A 22,897-nucleotide genomic window follows, 5' to 3' on the forward strand; every position below is an offset into this window, starting at 1 on the left:
TCCTTTCGAGTCATAGGTGATCCTCTACTATCGTTTATGTTCTATATAACATGTTAATAAAAGTGTTAAACAAGCCAGTTGTATACAATATATAAAGCAGAAAGTAAATGTATACTGATGCTCTTCTGTGCTGCTTTATAGAAGTGACAGCCATGAGTCGGGTTCATAATATTTTTTTCCTTCAATGTGCGAAAATTTTTGGTCAAGGGAGCTAATATCTATTTATTTATTTATTTGCTTCATGCTTCTGGTATGTTGCATCCAGAGCAGTTTTTTAAACAATTTCAAACAGATGGGTATGATTTGGCACAGCTGGGTTTATCCTACCGATTACACAGCTTGGAAAAATCCTTACTGGGTTGGAGTAAAATGAGTCATAGCTTCCAAAAATCATTTGTCACTGCTGTAAAACTAAAAGACAATTAGTCCTGATTGGCAGTTTCTGCTCAAAAAAGACATTTGCTTTGTGAGAGCAAGACTGCTGCAAATAAAAACATGAGCATCCATCTCAGACCTACTTTATTTACAGAAGGCAGGTCTACATTTTAACAAACAGGAAATCTTTTTCTAGTCACATAAAATTAAAAGGGCTGTCTTACAGTGATGCTGTAGGGATGCACTGTGTAATTATTCCAATGCCAAAGAATAAACAAGGAAAAGGAATAGATAAGAGGTAACATTTTTAACAGTAAACCCAGGATTTACCCAAAATACCCTCTTTGTCTTCATAAACAAAAGAGTACGCTAACAAAAATTTGTTGAAGAATGGAAGCAAGCACCCTCTATATTTCTAGACTTAAACCTATGAATTCATGTGCTCTGTGTGAGACTTACTTGATTCCTTCCACTCCTACTGGGCTGTGTCTGCTCTCAGATTGGTACCATGGAGTGACAGGTCAAACCTGCAGAGAAAGCAAATCCAGGTGAACCAGCTGGAGAGAGATAGAGACTGTACTTAAGATTTGTCACAGTGGAGTTACGGTGGGAGATATCTGTGAACTAAGTTCTGCTGTTTCTTCAGAGGGTGAGTCAGGCTCACAGTTGAGACCAAGCAGAAAGGAAAAGCCTCCTCCACAGATTGCCATCACTAGCAAGCTCCTGCTCTACAGAAGTCTCTACTAGTAATACAAGTTTCCGCTTCTCAGTCCAGAACAAATTTTGCTGCACTTTCTGCAGATAAATTTATTCAGTATTTCTCCCAAATACAGCTGCAGTTCTGTCCTTGCCTTATAATTTAAGATTATAATTTTACATAAAAGAACATTTCTGGTAAAGATTTGTTATCAGCTTTTCTTCCAAATAAGAAAATGACGCCTCACAGGGTCCCCCTCTTCTACTCTGAAGAGATTGGCCACCTATGTCATTTTTTTGTGTTAGGATCCTAACACTTCCTAACAGAGTGCCATGTGACTCTTATGAATATCTTTCTGAAATCTTAGTGTATTAACATAAAACAGCTTTCAAGACAAATTCTGCTTTGCCCTGTGCTGCAGAACCCTGAGGAAGAGTATCATTGCTGTGCACTGCTCTGGTTTAATACATCAGTAAATTCTTCCTCCGATCATAATGTGTGGTCACTTCAAAATATTAACAATGTCACTTCAAAATATTAACAACGTTGCTTAGTATATTTTGGTTTAGGTAATAAATAAGGTGATTGCTGAAATGGGGATTTATTATTTGATCGAGGAATCTAAAGAAATCACATTCATAAATTTGTGATTTTTTTCAGATGCACCATGTCAGCACATCAAAAGCTAAACTATGCTGCATTTCTTACCAAAATAAAAAAGGAGAGAGTCTACTGATGTGTTTATACAACAAATCCACATCTTTCCATTGATGCCTTGATTAAAAGAGCAACAGTATTTAAAGCTTAATTTAAGCTTTTTCTTAAAATTTATGGTAAATGATACTGGTCTAGATCATTCCACTCTGTAAAAAGTGATCAAAATTGTACAAGAAAAAGAAATTCTGTGGTTTTCTGAAACTAATGGGATTTTTGTTTGTTTGTTTGTTTGGATTCTTTTTTTCCCCTCATTAAACTAGTGATTCCCATGCTGGGCTCTAGGATCTGCATTCATACATGACCTCATAGTCCACATGAGGTGTGGGCCACTCTTAAATGTATCTTGGCAGTGGAGCGTGGACATCCACAAGTGACTCTCTGGGGCATGTTAGGTCCAGCATTTATACTTTAATCAGTGCTGTTCTGGATCTTTATTGTCAAGGCCATTTAGAAAGTTTAAGATTTAAAGCTACATGTGTTTATAATGGCCTTGGCCACATGGGACCTATTAAAAAAATAATTCAGACCTTAACCATATGACTTTTTCAGATAATATTAAAATAATTTGCAGCAGATAAGAAAGAGATGAAGTACTCTTAAATCCCCATCAAATCACACACCGTTGCTCCCACATGGATCTCCATTTTCATGGGATATAAAAGGTGTATGAGAAATGTCACATAGGTTTTCTTATATATGTCTCTTGGGGCTGATACGGGCCATTGTTATGACTTATTTGTTATTTGTTGTGCACTGACAGGATGTTTCACTATTTGCAAACAAGATGGATGATTTTACCATTGTGTGACCTCGCAGCCTACTTACTAAGTAACACAAGGAAACGGGAACTCCAGCATAATGATGTGCTTGCAGACTTAGGATACTACTGAATTATTTGTGTTATTGCTTGAAGAGGCATAGATAGTAGTTATCCAATTAGTACCAATCAGTTTCCAATTAGTACCAATTAGTAACTTGTCCAAGGTGGAAGTGGTGATCTCAAATTGCTAATTTTTGTCTCAAAATTACTTCCTGGGGCAAGCTGCCACTTCAGAAGGAATTACACTTTTTAGACATTTTCTATTGGTATATCAAGAAAAAAACTGCTAAAATATCTGGCATTTTAACTCAAGGATATTGTGTTTTAAACTATCTTCATTAAAAAAAAAAAAAATTAGCTGATTTTATTTTTCTGTAGGATGTAAACATAGACAGATCATCAGAATGCAGGATTCACTGTGCTTGCTGCTAGAAAAAAAGGCCCAAAGCAGTAATTGCTTCCCCTGCAACTGATGTATAATGCTCGAATAAGCAAGAGTTTAAATTACTTGGGCTCTGAAAGAAGTACTAGTTGTAGTGGATAGTATGACAAGATAAAGACCTTATAGATGAAACATCTTAATCTACTCTGTTATTAATTGTTGCACATTTTGTTATAGTACAGCAGCCTCATGACTTTTTATAAGGTCTTAGGTATGAGCCTAATACAAAACATTAAAAAGCTATCCAATAAATCTAAAATGTATAAATGAACATGAAATAGTTTAAAATAGCTCTTTTATATGATTTGATGCATGATCAACTACTGAAACCATGGTCACTCTCTTTCTTGCTGACCTTACAAAAGCAAAGCTATTACTTCTCTTTCAATATATTAAAAAAAAAAGCTAAGTAAAATAAGATCTTCCTACAGTGATAGTTATGTGCCATTACTCACAGAACAATACAAGGTATAGTTCAACCTTTCTTTGCACTGAAGTAGCCTACGGAAATTAATGATAGTACCAGTGAGGAATAGAGGTCAAAATGTGATCAGCAGATAACAAAAATCCCACCGTCTTCCATCAGAAGAATATTTCTGAGGTAATTTTTCTTCTATTTAAAGTTGAACATAGTTTCTTCCATTGTAGATGAAGTGCAGAGATAGAAACAAATACAGTTATGATTTGGTATTATTTTTTTTTTCCTAGTCTTGATATAATTGTATATAACATCTTCATAACCTAATCCTTAAAAGATTTCTTTTCTCAAAAACATCATCCTTCAACTTACTATTTCGATGGAAGTACAATTCATCAGGAGCCAGAGCACAAAGTTCCATGTATGAAGGATGAAAACTTTCAATCTAGAAGCTTGATAGTACAGTGCTGGTTTATGCAATAATTGCCTCAATATTAAATTCAGTTGACAGCATCCTATCCTATCAATATCAGATAGATATGTATAGTTTCAGAGTTTTTAATAGTTGAATCAAATTAAAAAGCAAAAGGTCTTCTTAAATGAAGGTAATGGCATGCATTGTGGAGCACCTTAATCTGTGTAAACTTATGCGTTTCCAGCTAATCAATTACACAATGCTTCCTTTTTTTCTCTGACTCTTAATGACTGCCATATTAAATAAACTCTTAAATAGCTTGCTTGGATGCTCACTGGTCTCTAGCAGGCAGACTGAGTGTCTGCCAGCTCCTTTGCTATTACATCTTAAGGTCTTTAACTGTCTGAACAGCTGGATGATTGCATATAGCACTGGCAAGCAGCCACTCTCCCTCCAAATCCCAATTAAAACTGCTGTCACAGAGCGAAGAAAGAACAAGCTGCAGCTTTATTTTATGCAACTGTCAATGGCAGTAATTTTTTTAAAATGATATAGCACTATAGTTTCTTATATGGCTCAACAAATATTTTTCTGTTTGCAACTGGTTAACAAACTGCTTACAATCTTCCTTGAAGCCTTTTTCATTTGATGTTATCTGCCAGATAATTTACATGAATATTTTTTCAGTCTATAGACTGTGTACAGCAGTTTCTTGCAACAACTCATATTTCAAACTTCAGCTACATTTATTAATTAGAATTAGAGACCACATGATTGGGTTTTGTTTCTTGGTAGGAAAAGCCTAGCTCTTAGAAGGGAAAGAGGCATCACTAGGGGATGATTCACCCACCCCTATGTTAGTATGGGATGAATCACCCTTCGAAAGTGCTTATTCACTACAGAAGCAGCCTGAATGGTTGACTAATCCCAACACCTAAATTTCAAACAGCTAAAATAAGGTGATTCTTACTCTTAATATATACTTCTGACAGTGATATACAACTGTTAATGGTAGAGCTGTTACTGGTTACTGCAGACACACTATTATATAGGATACCACTGTACCAAGTCTGATTATCACTGAGCTAATCCCTAATTTGACTAAAAAAAGAAAACAGCAATGGTCTAGAATCCTGTCTCAATCAATATAAAGATTTTAAATCACATCTAAGTATGATGAACTGCGAATACAGATATATTATTTTGCTTTATCCTTGTCTTTATTTTTATAAGCTCTACCTTTTTATCTGTCCTTGACACTGCATGAGTGTTAATGAAGTTTTATTTGGTGGAAAGAAATGCTACATTCTGCAGTGTAATTCTTCTCTGATATATATGTAATACTATGTATGTCTCTATGCCCAAATTACTTCCTTCAGCTACTTGTGTTGGCAAACTTTAATATTAAAGGACCTTCATATTGATAAATCCAAACTATCTTTCTTTTACCTAAGCAATTTTCTCTTTCTTTTCTGAGCAGGTAGAAGTAACTACTTATTCACACAATTTAAAATCCTTCCCGCTGCCTTTTGTGGGAGCACAGGCATTAATCTATGACATCTATCAGAAGGTCTTTAAAATCTTCAACTTCACTGCTTTCTAGTAGTGGTGTGAAAAACTGCTATAGCCTATATAACTTGCGTTGATGCAATGTGCTTGTCCATGCTGGAATCTGCCATTCTGAGTCCATTCTAAGCCAACATAGACAGAATCAAGCAAGTGGTAGTGGAAGTTCTCTTTTATAAAGTCACCAGTGTGACATCACAGCCTATTGTGAGGTGAGTGTGTCGTAGCCTGGGTCAAGGGACAGTAGTAGCCATTTCGTGGGAATTCCAATAGCCTAAGGTAACCAGGAATTACCTTCATAAATTTTTGAGGGGCAGTAGATAGCTAAACATATATCTCATTCAAGAAAAAAAGGAAATACATAAATTTTGAATTCTACCTCATTGTATTACATCCCTTTTGTCTCATAAAGCACTGGGGTAAACAATGAAACATTTCTGGAAGAAATCCAGGCATGCCTCCTACTTGTACACGGACTAAGAATATGGACACTGTTTCTACTTCTCAATAATAGGTCAGTCTGATTCATTGAATGCTGCTTTTTTACCCCGTGGAGAGATCTCATTTTGATTGTCTGCTGTACTTGTTCAGGAAAAGCTCCCCTAATGGTTTCCAGTGCCAAACTGACCTTTATAATGTGTTTTTTATCCTGTCTGTCTGGTATGGTACTTACTCTCATCTGCTATATCCTTTATAGTTGTCTGTGTCATATGAGAGAAATACATTTGCTTGTCTTTGAAAATATTCTTTTCATATCTTTATTGAGAAACATGCCCTATGAATAAAGTAATGATTCAGTCTTTCAAGATTAGTTATAAATCCCTCATATAACAATGCATTTTCCTATAATTAACTCTGTGGCCAGGCCTTCTAAAAATACTTCAAAGGAATTTTCCGTGCTTCGTGTGTGATGAGGGAATGACTCTTTGGAAGTGAAAAGTTTATCCAATATCATGTTATCTATTTTTTAATATTAGCATATTATAAGATACTTAAATAATGACAGTAATAAAAAGAAATGTGAGAGCTAAACTTTATCATGTGAACAGACTTCAGTGAATAATCTTTCACATTCAAAAAAAATAGTTTGAGTTACCATTAAGAAAGAGGAAAACAGACATTTTTCATTCTGTGGTGAAGTTTCAAGATGTCCTTAAATGCTGAACTGGAATGAAAATATCCAGTGTTAAAAAAATCCTATGATGACAACAGTAAAGAAAAAAAATATAATATCAAAAAATTTAGTTTATTTTTAATTCATTTAAATAGACATATAGTTCTATTCCATATTATCAGTATAAATAGAATTATATGATGTCATATAGAAAAACAAGGGTATAATTTACTCTATTAGATGGTAGGACGACCCTAGTAGATTCAAGCAGAGATTATCAATCCATCTAATTCCATGCCGAAACATTCTTACTTTGTGTCTGTTTAGCATTTATATTGCTTCTATTCAGAGCAGCATTTCCCAAGCAGGGATCTTACTGAGTCAAAATGTGGGAAGAAAATTCCACAAGAGCAAACCTTTAGGGAGAATTTTTATTGCACTTGTTTCCATTCAGTCTAAAACCACTATCATGAGAAACAGAAGGGATAATTCAGACCTTCATCATCAGGTAAAAAAGAGAACTTGAGAAAATGAGAGACAATATGAAAAAATTATACAAGTTCTTTCAAACCTCGAGAGAGGGACAAGTATTTCAAGAATGGGTGCGGGATGCTGAGCTGAAATGCTTTCTGTTAACCAACTCTAATTTCATTTCCTACCTCATATTGTGATCCAGGAAGTCTGTTCTCCAGCATGAGTCATTTTGTCACATTCCAGATCTGAAATGAATAAAGCTATTAACATTTATGGTGTGCTGTAGTTTTGCCATGTCTTGCAAATATGTTTTTTTCATCTGTTGTCATTGTCAAGAGTAACAGCTGACAATGTAAGAATACATGCCCTTTACCAATGTAGAGAAAAATAATAGTGCCCTTTACTCACTTAATAATAAGAGCTAATTCCAGTTTAAGGTTTTTTAAAATGTAATTTAATCAGAGCAGGAGCTCAGGAAGAGTGCTTTATTATTGACTGCTGCAGTGATGATGAGTTCCCTATGTTAACAGAGCCATTCCACAGAGATTTATGAATGAAATTTACTTCATGGGATTTTGGCTGGAAATGAGCATCAGAATCATCTGTAGTTTTTTTGATCCAACTCATGGGAAAGCCTGCTCCAGGAAGGCATTCTAACTGGTGAAAGAAAAATATGAACTAAGCTAGCCTAACTTCTCAGAAGAAATGATCTTGGAAGGATGCATTCTTACAAGTGGAAAACTACATGAAAAGACAAAACCAAACTCAGACATTTATGATTAAAACCAACCTTCCAAACATTCCATACATATATATAAATACATGTATATTCAATTAACTTTTTAACAGTATTAACTTTTTACAATATTATCATTATACTATTAATAATACTAGAAAGCTCAGCACTTTGGAGATATCAAGCATACCTGTATATCTGCATGAGAACTCCTGCCACAAGCCTCCATGCCCCTCCACCCCCCAAAACAAACCAAACAAAAAAGAATTGTGATTGAACAGAATACGTAAAATTAGCAGCTTGTATCTACAGTTTTTGTTTATAAAGTCCTCAAATTGTAACACTGGAGTTGTGCATATGGATGCTGGCAAACATGATTTAAGTTGGCATATTCATACCTGTTAACTGTTTATATCTGTGTTTATTTCCACATCTACCTAATTGTACCCATATGGCAGTGAATATAGCCTAACTGGATCCGAATTTCTTTATGCTTTCTGGACTTCAGCATCACAAACAGTATTTCTGTTTCTATAACAAAAGAGAAATTTGCACAATTTTATTTCCTAGCCAGTCAGAATATTCCTTCATTACAAGCATTCATTTCTGACATAAGGCTGACTCAATCTAAGTACCTTTTCTAAAATTCATATCACAGAAAGGTGATGTATTTTACGTGGTCAAATGCTAATGTCAGGCCTCTTTTTATTCTTGGATGAGGAAATTGCCTAAACTAAACAGAACCTATTAACAATCCAAGGCCATGGAAGATATTGTCTAACTGGAGAATGACTTACCAAGAAAGTGAAGGTAACGTCACTTCTTCACAACAGTCAAAAGTCAAATAGTTCACACAATATCTAGGTATTTCACAAGCAATTGAATACAATTCATGCTCAGATAAAAAAAAAAATATGTAGATCAAGCTGTTAAGATAAGATATGACAAATTTTGTCAATGCTACTGGAGTAACTGATATTTTTTGGAGAAACTGAGTTTCACAGGATTTCTTAATAACAAGAACAGATAGGGTTATATAGAAAAGAGGAGTTGAAGGTTTTCAGCTGTAGCGTGGTGACCAGAAGTATTGCTAGAAGAAGAAAGAATTATTTGCTTAGGAAGAAAGTTCAGTTTTACTATGTCAGGACTGAGATGAATTTTGAATTCTAGGGTTTTTTTTTAGTAGGTGTGTCCAAACCTAACTGGAAAAGAAGAGGAATCTGCTGCCTTGGTGGGTGACAGGTAAAGACCTTGTACCACAAGCAAATAACCACTGAAGGAAGGTGGGGGCAAAACACAGTGTTCTATACATTTACTAAACAATTATGTTATTCCTAGGAGTCCCTTAAAGATATATTCACACATTCTGAGTTTCTACCGGTTGTGTTTTTTTTTTCTCTGTAGTGTCTTGTGGTAATGGTGGATTGATGTGGGTGGCACATAGGCTTCACTATCTTTCAAGAGTTTGTCTTACCGCAAGGCACTAGTCAACATCTGTAAGAGATTTTTGCTGTAAGAGATTAGTCCTTAATTGTTTAATAGGAGTAGGAGTCAAAGCTAAAAGTACCTGCATCAGCAATATGAATATTAGAATATTTTATTTATGCTTTAAAGTTTCATTTCCATGTTTTTGGCCCTAAGAGTACCTTTTTATCCAAGAGAATGTGTGTGCCAAGACAGCCTGACATACTGACAGATGACAAGAGTACAGTGCACCCAATATACACAAAAATTGCACCTGTATAATAGAGATAAAAATGGTCACAGCAAGTGCAATGTAGCAGAGCATCTGGAGTGCCCCATTATAAAGGAATTAATTTTAAGACCTGAAAAAGTTAGAACAAGGAAAAGTGGAGCATTCCTTGTTTAATGAGTGCATTTGTTTACTGGGTACTATAAATTATTCCTTTACTTCGTAATTTTGATACTCTGTTTAGATGAGTACAAAACATTGTTTATATACTTGACATTTTGTGTGTATCCATGTTCAATACTATCTTCAATAAATTAATTTTAATGAAGTATGTTAAATAGATTCCTCCATACATCTGTAAATGGATATAAACTGGACACCATCCCTCACTGAATTTTGTGGATCCACCTATAATTAACGAGTTGATCTGCCACAGTGTAATTGGTAGTAGTATTCTCCCAGGGATGCCACTCAATATTATGCCTGGTTGTCAATCACACTGCCATGGATGTTGCAATTAAAAACACAACTCGCAGCTGCTTGGCCAGTGAGGTGATTTGCCTGCACTCCCTCTTATGCTTGTCATGCTGAATAACCTCATCACTCAAACTAGGAAGGTGTGGTCTTTGAATCACTGTCAACTTCTCTTAGGTGGTCTATCTGTTCCCAGGAGCCTATCACAACCAGACTATTATTGAGATAGATAAAGTTCTCACCATCTTTACATTACTGCTACCAAGCTGTAAATGTCTAGTCCTAACTACTTTATTTCTTAAGCTGTTCTCTGAGGTCTGATAGATATAAAGCCTCACAAAATGCAAAGCTAATAAGATAGATGAAATCCCTCCTGGAGATTTTTGTGATCTGTCAAAATTCAGCATATGTGGAGGACAGATGATAAATATAAACCTATAAAAGGGTTTGAAGAAGAAAAAAGTGGTCTATTTATTTAGCAAATATAGAAATGTTAATGAATTTTGCTTCATGAAAGCATTATCTACCATGGCTGGTTAGGGCTCAGGCTTGCACAACTAAAAGTGATAAATGAGACCCAGCTACAAAATAATTGTTAGGTTATAAATGTCCCTAGAATCCTTGTATGGGTTTGACAATATTAAATCTATTTCAATTTCTTTTTAAATAATGTATATATGTGAGAAGAGAGAGCACAAGACCTCACAAAATGCTTTGAATTAAAGCTATTCTTACTTGTTATCAGTGACAATTAACTCATTCATTGCTTTAACAGAAGTTGTAATATACTTAAACTCCACCATGAGTGTTTAATTTAGACACAACTTTCCTTGTTCATTCTAAACATCAGAATTTCTGTACATACAGGGTATAGTTTAGGTAACTTAATAATCCTTCAGTGAAAGTGGAAGTGGCAAACAACTGCATGCCTTTTGAGGCCACAAGTGGAATTTTGTTGCTATTTCTCCCAGATCTACAGCTACCAGTCGCTGGGTGGGTTTAACCAAATACTACCAAATGCCAACTAGTATTAAATAGATAGAAGAGGGAAGCTGTGGAGATGGGCTAAGGGCTGTTTTAGTTGCTTTATCCCAATTAGTACTGTAGCATTTGAATATTCATTAGGTAGGTCTGTACAATATTGCTAGAGTTTTGAAATCTGAGTTTTCTTTAAAAGAGCCATATGTGCTGTTGGAAGTATAACAGTTTTTACTTAAGAAACAAAACAATTACTCCATTTTCTAACACTTTCTTATGTTTGTAAGGTGATGGTATTTTAGCTTTTATCTGGTTTTGAAAGAGAAATCTGAACTGTATCTTTCAACTCATTTGAGAATCTGCCATTGATTAAGATGCTTTTCTGGTTTAAAAACTAGTCCCTCTCTGGAGAGGGAATTTTTACAAGAGCATGTAGTGATAGGACAAGGGGTAATGGCTTTAAACTGAAAGAGTGTAGATTTAGATTATATATAAGTAAGAAATTCTTCACGGTGAGGGTGGTGAGGCACTGGTACGGGCTGCCCAGAGAAGCTGTGGATGCCCCATCCCTGGAAGTGTTCAAGGCCAGGTTGGATGGGGCTTTGAGCAACCTGGTCTAGTGGAAGGTGTCCCTGCCCATGGCAGGATGGTTGGAAATAGATGATCTTTAAAGTGCCTTCCAACCCAAACCATTCTATGAGTCTGTAAAATATAAAGTTTTTTTCTGGTGCATCTTGGTCTAGTTTTAAAACACTGTAATTTTTCATGTGCTCTCTTACAGGTGCTTCTTTGAACTGCCTCTTCCTTGGGTTGTTGAAGTGGCAGGAAGCGTAATACCTGCTAATACCACCTGTGAGAGTGTGATTTATAATTTTTATGTCTATTTGAATTAATGTGCTGGTGTGGAAGAAGGATACAAGTCAAGCTAAAAGATTGCATTACTGGTAAATGTCAATTGGAGAGCCAAGACAGCCTGGATCTCTTTAGAAACAGTATGCTATTTCCTGGCTCTAAGATGTGGTGGGAAATTCAAAGACATTATATGAGTAAAAAGCTTTCTAAGATTTAAATATATGTGTCTCATTCTCCACAGAATGAACTCTGTGGTAAATGAAAGCCCATTGGCAGACAACTGATCTTGTAGTCTGTTTGCTATAGAGTACCACCTTGGCAAGTAAAATCCCTTCACAGGATGGTCCCCTGTTAACCAATCTCATCACAGAAATGAGTAACTTACTCATCTCTCCCAACTACTAATCTTCAAGATTAAGAGTTGCAACTACATTTTTAGTTACAACAGTCATGCCTTATATGAATGGTTTTTATTTGTATTTGAACTCTCTAGCCTCAATAAAATGTACAAGTAGAGCCAAATTTATGAATTCTTTGCTATTCAAAAGCTGTACTGTGGTTCTCTCAAGCTCCTTTAAGGGAAAGCATGTCCATTTGTCTAAACTGAGACTGAGTAAATTAAAAGAGAAAGGACAAACAGCAGCTGAGACCAGAAGAGCCTCAGTCTTTCCTGTGCCCTTCTCATGTCATATGCAATAATCATGTTTTGTTATAAACTCTAAAACTGCTTCAGCTTCACATTTCTGTCTCCATGACCTAGAAACAATGGAAGTCACCATCCTGACCTTTCCGTATTTAAAATTCTTAGCACATGACGGAAAGTAACATTTTTTTCCTCCCTGGTTAATGAACAATGGGATAGAAAATCTGAAACTGTAAGAATGAGTAAGAGGTAGCAGAAAAATATATTTGAAAGTCCAGGAAAACAGAATTCATTTTCTGTACATTTTGCAATTGAATTTTGAGCCAGTTTATCCAATCCTCTAAATAAATATATTGGTTTGGATAATTATCCACTTGGGAGAATGCCATAAAAACATACCACTACTTGACTTACAGAAAGGAAAATATAACAAATAATAAACTGAGCACAGCTGGGGCAATATCCTGTTGGGAATAATTATTTCAGCATTATGAAAGACAGGAGATTACAAACCCAAAAATGAAGAAAAGCAATGACCTTTCTTCTCCAGAAAATTCTTGCTTAGTAAGTCTTGCCTGAGAATTGGATGGTAACACAGATTGCTATATCAAGCTGCAAAAACCATAATTAACGTGAATGACACTTCTTTAGACTTCAGGGTTTCAGCTGCTGTTAAAGGTGTTTTGTCCTGTAGGAGATGGTAGCTAAGACTGGGGTTTTGAATGAATACTTTGCTCAAGGCATCCAGCATCACCTTGATAAGTACAATTCCCTCACCATACAGCCTTTCACACGACCTCTTTTATGCTTTTGATCATAGCCATTAGAGACTAGCAGTGGTGCTGAGGGGAACATATCATATTAACTCAGAAGCTCATCATCTAATATCTCGCAATATGCATTTAAATATCTTCCTTGTCTTTAGCAAGGAAGATTTCTATTCAGAATCCTTTTTCTTGTTTATTTCTGAAATTATTAAGTAGAATAAAAAATAGTGATATAAGAAAATCAAAGACAGTGATGTTACTAATCTAGTTAAACCAATGTTACTACAAAACCACCATATCAAAAGCTGAGCATTACTGCATACAGCGCTGTCATTTTCTTTCTGCAGTGTGTACTTCTATTGATTAATAAAGTATCTTAGATTGCCTCCATAGATATATTCCAGCACAATTAAGTCTAGATCTGAGTACTTATGCTATTTGTGTTGCTTCCCATTTTTTTCTTAACCTCTGCTGTGACATAGCTTAGATAAGAACTAATTTACTTCTCAGGCTATTACATAAAATGAATATACACCTATGGAAACACTCATGAAAATTCTAGATTAATAATGGAAAGGAAAACCTTAATTAGGAGGAAAAAATACTCTCTGATTCATAGATTCTGAAAAATCTCAAATATCTTGAATCTAGCATGCGGTCCTCATAAGGCCTACCAGATAATGTATTTGGACCCTAGGTAACAAGTCCAATCCAGCTGCTTTTTGTCATTGCCTGGAAGGATAAATGCCAAAATACAGTACATCTGAAAGCTTCCTGTTCAGTGATATTGTATGACACCTTCCTCAGAGTTTTGTGACTGCTGCTGCCACCAAAGTAGACATTTTAGTAGAATTTTTTGGCAATTTTATGCCTTTATTCCCCCTACCATTTCCAAACTTTTCTCATCACAGCCTACTTATAGCTGGAAGCAGATCAAAACTGTCAGTGTAAACTGCAAGGAGAAGAACTAGGAAGGAAAGGAATTTCCTACATTTCAGTCTCAAATAACATGTAAACACTAAGAATATAAGAAATACAAGAAAAAGAAATCACCTTTTAACACAGGGCATGGCATCTGCTGCTGAGATGCATTTAATAGTACATCTAGCAACTGTCAGTCAACCAGTTCCTCCTTCCAGGGTAGTTTCAGTTGTTTATCCAATATCAGAAGCTTTCACATTCTGGGTCATACAATTTGAAATTCCAGTTCTCTAGTTAAATTTAATCTTCTTCCTATTTGTCTGCTTTCTGTCTCATGAAGCCTGTCATAAAAGTGACAGCCTGAATTTCACCATAAAATGTGTCATTCTCTCTCCTCTTTCAAGAAGCTTCAGTCAATTCATATAATTGTTTAAGTCTCAGGTGAGAAGTAGGGCCCGGGGTGCTTCTCAAACAAGAAACTGCTCTTACAAACCTTTGACAAAGGACTGTCCCATGTCCATTGGTTGTTGTTACTTGGAAGAGCAATAAGCAGGCTTATGTTTCCTAATGTTAGCATAAAGGCTGGCAAGAGCAGCATGTACTACTGACCATTGCCTCTTGCCTCACGGAATCGAGTTTATTCTGCTTCTGATGCCAAATGAGCACTTACAAGGGTGGAGCTGGGGAAGGAAAACCAATGGAGGAAGGAAAACCAATGGAGGAAGGAAAACCAATGGAGGAAGGAAAACCAATGGAGGAAGGAAAACCAATGGAGGAATGGGAACTGATAGATTAAAGGACACAATAGCCTGGATTAGTCTCTTCCACATTGCCTCTTGTACTAGGGCTGCTGTTCACAGCTGCAGTGGTGAAATAACATGCTTTGACTTTCCTTCTCAAGGATGAAGATAGGAAAAAAATACGGAAGCAGCCAGAGTTTGTTCATGTGTCCTATCCTTTTTTATTCATTCATTCATTCATTCATTCCTCACTCTCCATACCCCCTCTCCCTCCAACTCCCCCGACAAGAAGGATGACAGAAAGAGACAGCATTCACCTCTGTCTTGTGTTTTGGCATGGAAGAACCACACCTTTGCTCTCAAACTAGGTTTCAGGTTTTAGGAGTGCCTTTGGCAATCACCAGCTCCATCTCTGGAGCCCCAAGCAAAATCTGCATTGACTTTCAGCTTTGGCTCATGCCAGGCTTTGAAGGTGCCCTCAGCTGTTCATCCTACACTTTCTCACAATACCAGGGCAGGGGAGGGGAGAGGCATGATAATATGGTGAAAGGAAGAAAGAGGCAAAATATTGAATAGAAAAGGGGAAAGAGAAGATCCAAAACAAATTCAACCTGACTCACGGGAGAAAAGCAAATATCTAACTTAAGTGTATTGAATCTCTCTGAGCTACTCAGAGCTTCATATCTGGCTCTACTGACAGTCTATAGTGCTTGGTTTAGAAAGACTGGTTTATTCCCCGTATTTCCTAGCAGTCTCATGCCTAACCTATACACTATTTCATTTAAGAGAAGTACACTTCACAGAATCACAGAATCGACTGGGTTGGAAAAGACCTCAGAGATCATCGAGTCCAACCTTTGGTCCAACTCTAGTCCATTTACTAGATCATGGCACTAAGTGCCATGTCCAATCTCAGTTTAAAAACCTCCAGGGACAGCAAGTCCACCACCTCCCTGGGCAGGCCGTTCCAATGCCTGACCACTCTCTCCGTAAATAATTTCTTTCTAATATCCAGCCTAAATTTCCCCTGGCAGAGTTTAAGCCCATGCCCCCTTGTCCTATTGCTGACTGCCTGGGAGAAGAGACCAATCCCCACCTGGCTAGAACTTCCCTTCAGGTAGTTATAGAGAGTGATGAGGTCACCTCTAAGCCTCCTCTTCTCCAGACTAAACAACCCCAGCTCCCTCAGCCTCTCCCCAAAGGTCTTATGTTCAAGTCCCTTCACCAGTCGTGTTGCTCTTCTCTGGACCCGCTCCAGCACTTCAATGTCTTTCCTGAACTGAGGGGCCCAGAACTGAACACAATACTTCAGGTGTGGCCTCACCAATGCAGAGTACAGGGGAAGGATCACTTCCCTTGTCCTGCTGACCACGCTATTTTTGATACAGGACAGGATACCGTTGGCCTTTTTGGCCACCTGGGCACACTGATGGCTCATGTTGAGCTTCCTGTCAATTAGTACCCCCAGGTCCCTTTCTGTCTGACTGCTCTCCAGCCACTCTGCGCCCAGCCTGTAGCGCTGCAGGGTATTGTTGTGACCAAAGTGCAGCACCCGGCACTTGGCCTTATTGAACTTCATCCCATTGGAATCAGCCCATTTTTCCAGTCTATCCAGATCCCTCTGCAGAGCCCTCCTGCCTTCCAGCAGGTCGACACTCCCTCCCAACTTGGTGTCATCAGCAAATTTGCTGATGACAGTCTCAATCCCCTCATCTAAATCGTCAATAAAGATGTTAAACAGGACTGGACCCAACACTGACCCCTGGGGAACACCACTAGTGACTGGCCGCCAGCTGGATGCAGCCCCATTCACCAGCACTCTCTGGGCCCGTCCCTCCAGCCAGTTCTTAACCCAGCAGAGAGTGCACTTGTCCAAGCCACGGGCTACCAGCTTTTGCGGGAGTATATTATGGGAGACAGTGTCAAAGACCTTACTGAAGTCCAGATAGACCACATCCATGGCTTTCCCCTCATCCACCAGGTGAGTTACCTGATCATAAAAGGAGATCAGGTTGGTCAGACAGGACCTGCCCCTCCTAAACCCATGCTGGCTGGGTCTGATCCCTTGTCCATCCTGAAGGTGCTGTGTGATTCCATTCAGGATGATCTGCTCCATAACCCTGCCAGGCACCGAGGTCAGGCTGACAGGCCTGTAGTTGCCAGGGTCAGCTTTGCAGCCCTTTTTGTGGACTGGGGTAACATTGGCCAATTTCCAGTCATATGGGACCTCCCCAGTGAGCCAGGACTGTTGGAAGATGATGGAGAGCGGCTTGGCAAGTTCTTCTGCTAGCTCCCTCATCACCCTAGGATGGATCCCATCTGGTCCCATAGACTTGTGAGGAACCAGATGGCTCAGTAAATCACCAACTATTTCCTCCTGGAATACAGGGGGCCTATTTGGCTTCCTATCTCTGTCAACCACCTCCAGAAATGAGTTGTCCTGAGGGCCACCTGTCTTACTGGTAAAAACTGAGGCAAAGTAGGTATTAAGTACTTCAGCTTTCTCCTCATCTTTGTTAACTATATTTCCCTCAAAGTTCAACAGAGAATGGAGGTTTTCCTTGCCCCTCCTTTTGTTATTAACATATTTGAAGAAGGACTTTTTATTATCCCTGACAGAATTGGCCAAATTAACTTCAAATTGCACTTCTGTTTCCCTGATTTTTTTTTCTGCATGATCTAGCTATTTCCATAAATTCTTCATAAGTAGCCAGCCCTTTTTTCCACAGTTGGTAAAGTCTCTTTTTATTTCTGATTTCATTCAGAATCTCCCTGTTTATCCAAGCCGGTTGTCTTCCCCGCCAGCTAGCCTTTCGGCACACTGGTGTAGCCTGTTCCTGTGCACTCAAAACCTCCTGCTTGAAGCATGTCCAACCCTCCTGGGCCCCCTTGTTTTTAAGCATTGTTTCCCAGGGTATGCTCTGAACTAGACTTCTGAATAGGCAAAAGTCTGCCCTCCGGAAGTCCAGCGTAGAGGTTTTATTAATGGTTCTCCCTGCATCTCTGAGTATTGAAAATTCTATTATTTCATGGTCGCTATGCCACAGGCGGCCTCCAACCCCTATATCTCCCATCAGCCCTTCTCTGTTTGTAAACAGTAGGTCTAGCGGGGTCTTGCCCCTGGTAGGCTCATTTACCAGCTGATGAAGGAAATTGTCCTCTATACACTCTAGGAGCTTCCTAGACTGCCTCTTCTGTGCAGTATTGAGCTCCAAGCAGATATCCAGCAGGTTAAAGTCACCTACAAGAACAAGGGCCGTCAATTTTGAGACATCTGCCAGCTACTTGTAGAATAATTCATCTCCTTCATCGTCCTGGTTGGGCAGTCTATAACAGACACCCATGAGGATGTCAGCCTTGTTGAACTTCCCTCTGACTCTGGTCCACAGGCACTCAACCTTGTCACTTCTGACCTCAAGTTTAACAGTGTCGAGTGACTCTCTAACATATAAAGCCACCCCTCCACCTCTCCTACCCTGCCTATCTTTTCTGAAGAGCTTGTAGCCACACATAGCAGCACTCCAGTCATATGAGTCATCCCACCATGTTTCTGTGATGGCAACTATGTCATAGCTTTCCTGCTGCACGATGGCTTCCAGCTCCTCTTGTTTGTTGCCCATACTGTGTGCATTAGTGTACATGCACTTCAAGTGGGCTGCTGATTTCACTCTTAATTCGGGCTTTCCATCCTTAGGCTGATGTTTCGAGATCCCAGTTTCAATCCCTTCCCCCTTCAAACCTAGTTTAAAGCCCTCCTGATCAGCCCTGCCAACTTATGTGCTATAGTCCTCTTGCTTTCCCTAGAAGGATGAAGCCCATCTGATTTGAGGAGACTAGATACCATGGAGTTTGCCCCACAGTCAAAAAACCCCAAATTTTGATGGTGACACCAATCCTTAAGCCACCTGTTGATGAGATGGGCTTTTCTATTCCTCTCTTTATTTAGCTCCTCATCCATCCCAAATAGCACAGGAACTGAGGCAAATATCACTTGTGCTCCCTTCCCATGAACTGACCGACCCAGTGCTTTAAAGTCTTTTCTAATTATCTTGGTACTTCTTCTCTTGATGTCCTCGCTGCCAGCTTGGACTACTAACAGGGGATAGTAGTCTGAGGGCTGAATTAGCTCCAGAAGTCTTCTATTAATGTCCCTCACCCTGGCCCCAGGAAGGCAGCAGACCTCCCTGAGGAATGGGTCTGGGCGACATACAGGGCCCTCTGCTCCCCTCAGAAGGGAGTCGCCGACTACTACCACTCTTCTTTTTTTTTTTTCCTTCTTACAGCTGCATTTGTAAACCTTTTTGTAGATGAGGTCCATCCAGGGGGCTCTCCAGGTGGATCTTCTTGGCTGTCCTCTGCCTGATTTTCAGGGTCCAGGGCCTCATATCTATTTCTTAAGGGCAACAAGGGTGGTGATGGGGTTCGAGAGAGGGTTCTTTTACCTCTCTGATCAGGGACCTGTTTCCATTCCCCCCCATCAATTAGATCTGCTCTATCTGCCTTATAGCAGGAGGGACAAGGCTTTGCCATCTCCTGTTGCACACCCTTAGGAGTCAAAAGAGTTTGACCCCACCAGTCAATTTCTTCTTCACTCTCCCTAATGCTCCTTAGTCTCTCCACCTCTTCCTTAAGCTGTGCCACTAGGCACAGTAAGTCATTGACCTGGTCACATCATACACAGGTGCCTCCCATACCATTCTCTGGTACTAATGCCAGGCACAGACACTCTGCTCAGCCAAAAGCCTGGGTGGCTGCATCCTTCTTGGCAGGTAGTGTCTGTGTAGACACATTCTTTGTGTTAATGGCAGCAACAGCTTTCCTTTTTCTAGAAACCATTACTACCCTTAGTTAAATTAGGGACAAGAAAACAAAATGAAACCCCGGACAAACTCACCTACAAGAGCTAGCTGTGCCCAGTCTACTTGCCCTGCCATACCCCAGTCTGTGTCACCAGCAACAAGTGAGAGGTCTAACAGCAAGGGGTGACAGAACCTCTGAACCCTACTGCACAAGCAGCCCCAGTCGCTGCTGCAGCACAGTGTGGGTGGTGCTCACCTGCCTCACAAGCACGGTCACCTCCCAGCGCCTGGCGGGCAGCGGCGCGTCAGTGACCTCCCAGAGGCTTTTTCAAAGCAAGAGGGAGGGGGTGTGACCCGCGTCACCGTGGTAACGGCCGCGTCGTGTCAGCCGGCTCCGCAAGGGCTGCCGGGGACTCCCGGGTAGCGGAATCGAAAACACGACCAGAAACCCCTCTCTTTACCTTCTCTTACCTCTGTAGCTTCGAGACTTCGCTCACGGCTCCGGCCGAGCTGGCTTCAGTCAGCTGATCCGAGGATCCCGCTCACTTTTATTAGTAACTTTTATGAATGCCATTAATCTTATTAATGTTTACAACGTGGCAATGAACTGAAACAAATTATGACAGCAACAGTGTCTGCGGATAAACTAGCTTGTGTGCTCCAGATGACTGAGCACAGCATGTCACTGGAGGTTTTGGAGGTGGCTTAAATTTTGCTCTTAATAATGTGAAAAAAGAAAACTCTATTTCTGTCAACAGATATGACACTGATTGTTTGCCTGCCTGACCAAATGTATTACAATCTAGATTCTTTATAGTATCTTGCGTGTTTCTTGGTTTTCTTCTTCCTTTCTTCCTCTCTGCAAAGCTTGTAAAGAAGAAACCAGAAAGAGAAGCATGATTTTTTTTTTTTTAAACAACTCTGAATGTTGTTTTACTTATTCTTATGTTTCTTGATTTTACTACAGAGAAAATATTGCATATATACACACATACTTTTCTGAGTATCTGCTTCTCTCAGTTATCTCTTCATTGCTGATTAGTCCACTTTATTTTCAGTTCTGTGATGAAAAGCTGAATGTCTGGAAATGACAGCATGTACTTTTTCTTTTTCTTTTTCTTTTTCTTTTCCTTTTTCTTTTTCTTTTTCTTTTTCTTTTTCTTCTTTTTTCTTTTTCTTCTTCTTTTTCTTTTCATTTTCCTTTTTCTTTTTCTTTTTCTTTTTTCTTTTTTTTTTCTTTTTTTTTTTTTCTCTGTGTGGAAACCACCTGCAGAGCTCCTTCATAATAACACATGGAGAGTCCTCTAAATCATCTACAGTAACCCAGCAAGTATTAAAACCAACAAATTTTCCACTGATCTAACATGCTGTTTCCAGAAATTCTTTATACTGGAAATCAGAGACCAGATGGAAGCTAATGGCAGAACCAGCTACTGTGGAGGAGGGAAGTACTGAATTCCCAGCTCTGTGCTGGGTGAACCTTATTACCCATAATCTGTTCATGCCAGACACAGCTGAGATCAGACAAGGCTATAGGAAGATATGAGCTGAGGGAAGGGAATCACTGCCCTGAAGTTGTATCTATCCTAATGAGCAGCTGTGATGACTTAAGTTTGTCTGATGAGCAGGTAACTATCGAAGGCAACATTATTGCTTTCAACTTAGTAATGTGTCTGCTTGGATCTGAACTTCAGTGAGACTTTAATTTCTCTTGGGTAATCATGGGGAAGATATTATAGATGCAGTGGTAATATGTGTACACTTTAGTAGATTAAGTACTGCTGAATTACTGTTTAAACATTAGCTAGGCTCTTTCTCCATTTTTCAACCCAGACTACTGAATGGAGTCTAGGAACTGAATGGAACGATCACTTAAGGGACAAAAAGAGAGAAATGGAGAAATTAGATAGGCTGCTAATGATTGTGGAAATGAACCTAAGTAAGTGGGATCCTCGAGTAGCACATACTGAAAGTGCTGTCAATGGCATTGAAACTAATAGCACAAATGTCAGTAAGGAAGGGGGGTGGGGGGAGCAGTTAGGAGAGTTAAGAAGGGAAATAGGCTGAAAGAGCATTTTTAAAAAGTATTTCAAAGCCATTGGTTGGTAAATTCGCTGTGTATTGGAGATGGCTGGGTATGAAAATTACTAATGAAATTTCTGAGTTTTGTTTTTTTCTTTTACTTTTTTTTTTTTAATACTGATTTGAATTACAATCAGAAAGACATTATTACCTTACTTAATGTGAATAACTGTTATTCTTTCCTCTTAACTCCCCAGAAATCATCAAGCTTCCAGATCAAATAATAAAAAATAGAGATAAAGGGTCTTCACTTAAAGTGTTGCACACATGTCGGTGCTGGTTTGTTTTTTTTGTGTGTGTGTGTTTGGTTGGTTTGTGTTTTGTTTTGTTTTGTTTTTTTCTTGCTGAATAATTATCCCAGGAAATAGACCCTATTCTACATGTCACATTTTTTCTTGTGTTCATCCTAATTGGACTGCAATCCATGAGTAAGCTCTGTCTTGAAAAAGAAAAAGACAGTTATGCAGAGGACCTGAAAGGCTTATGGAGAAATATTCTGCACACTGGATTATTTTTTTACTATAAACTGCTGAGGTGATATAGCCCAGGGAAGTAGACTATAAACTAGAAAAAAAGACTGCTAGCAAAAGTCAAGCCAATAACACAAGTGAGGGAAAGAAAGCATAGCTAATTTCTTGCAATCCTGAATTAGTCTTAGTAAAGTTATTGTTACATGAAATCACTCTAATGGGACCTGCCTATATATCACCTTTGTTTGCTTCATTTCCCTCTCTGAGAACAATTTAGGAGAGGACTTGTGTTTCCTTTTTGTGTTTGTACAAGATTCACAAATTTGGTTTCAGGTCCTGAGTGGGGACTCCTAGAGGATACTGCCAAATTGAATGAAAACTATCAGTGGTGATGAGGAGGATGATGATGATAATGTTATTAACAAATAATGATGCAATATTAGATCACTTGAAGAAATAATCAAGTTTCATTTTTAAAAGTCCAAAAGACTCATTTCTTTTAGACCTGAATTTTCAGAAGATCATCATCACTAAAGCAGGAGAGTAGAAGAGAAGATCATATGAGCATCTCCCTGCTTTTGTCACTCTAGAAACTTCTAAGTGCAAAAAGACCCAAACCAAAACAGTGTTCAAGCATCTCTCACATAAACATAACATATGTAAATGTATACAAATTATTTCTACAGCAGTATCTCCACCATTTT

The sequence above is a fragment of the Nesoenas mayeri genome (assembly GCF_963082525.1).
Source record: "Nesoenas mayeri genome assembly, chromosome: 1".
NCBI classification, from domain to species: Eukaryota; Metazoa; Chordata; class Aves; order Columbiformes; family Columbidae; genus Nesoenas; species Nesoenas mayeri.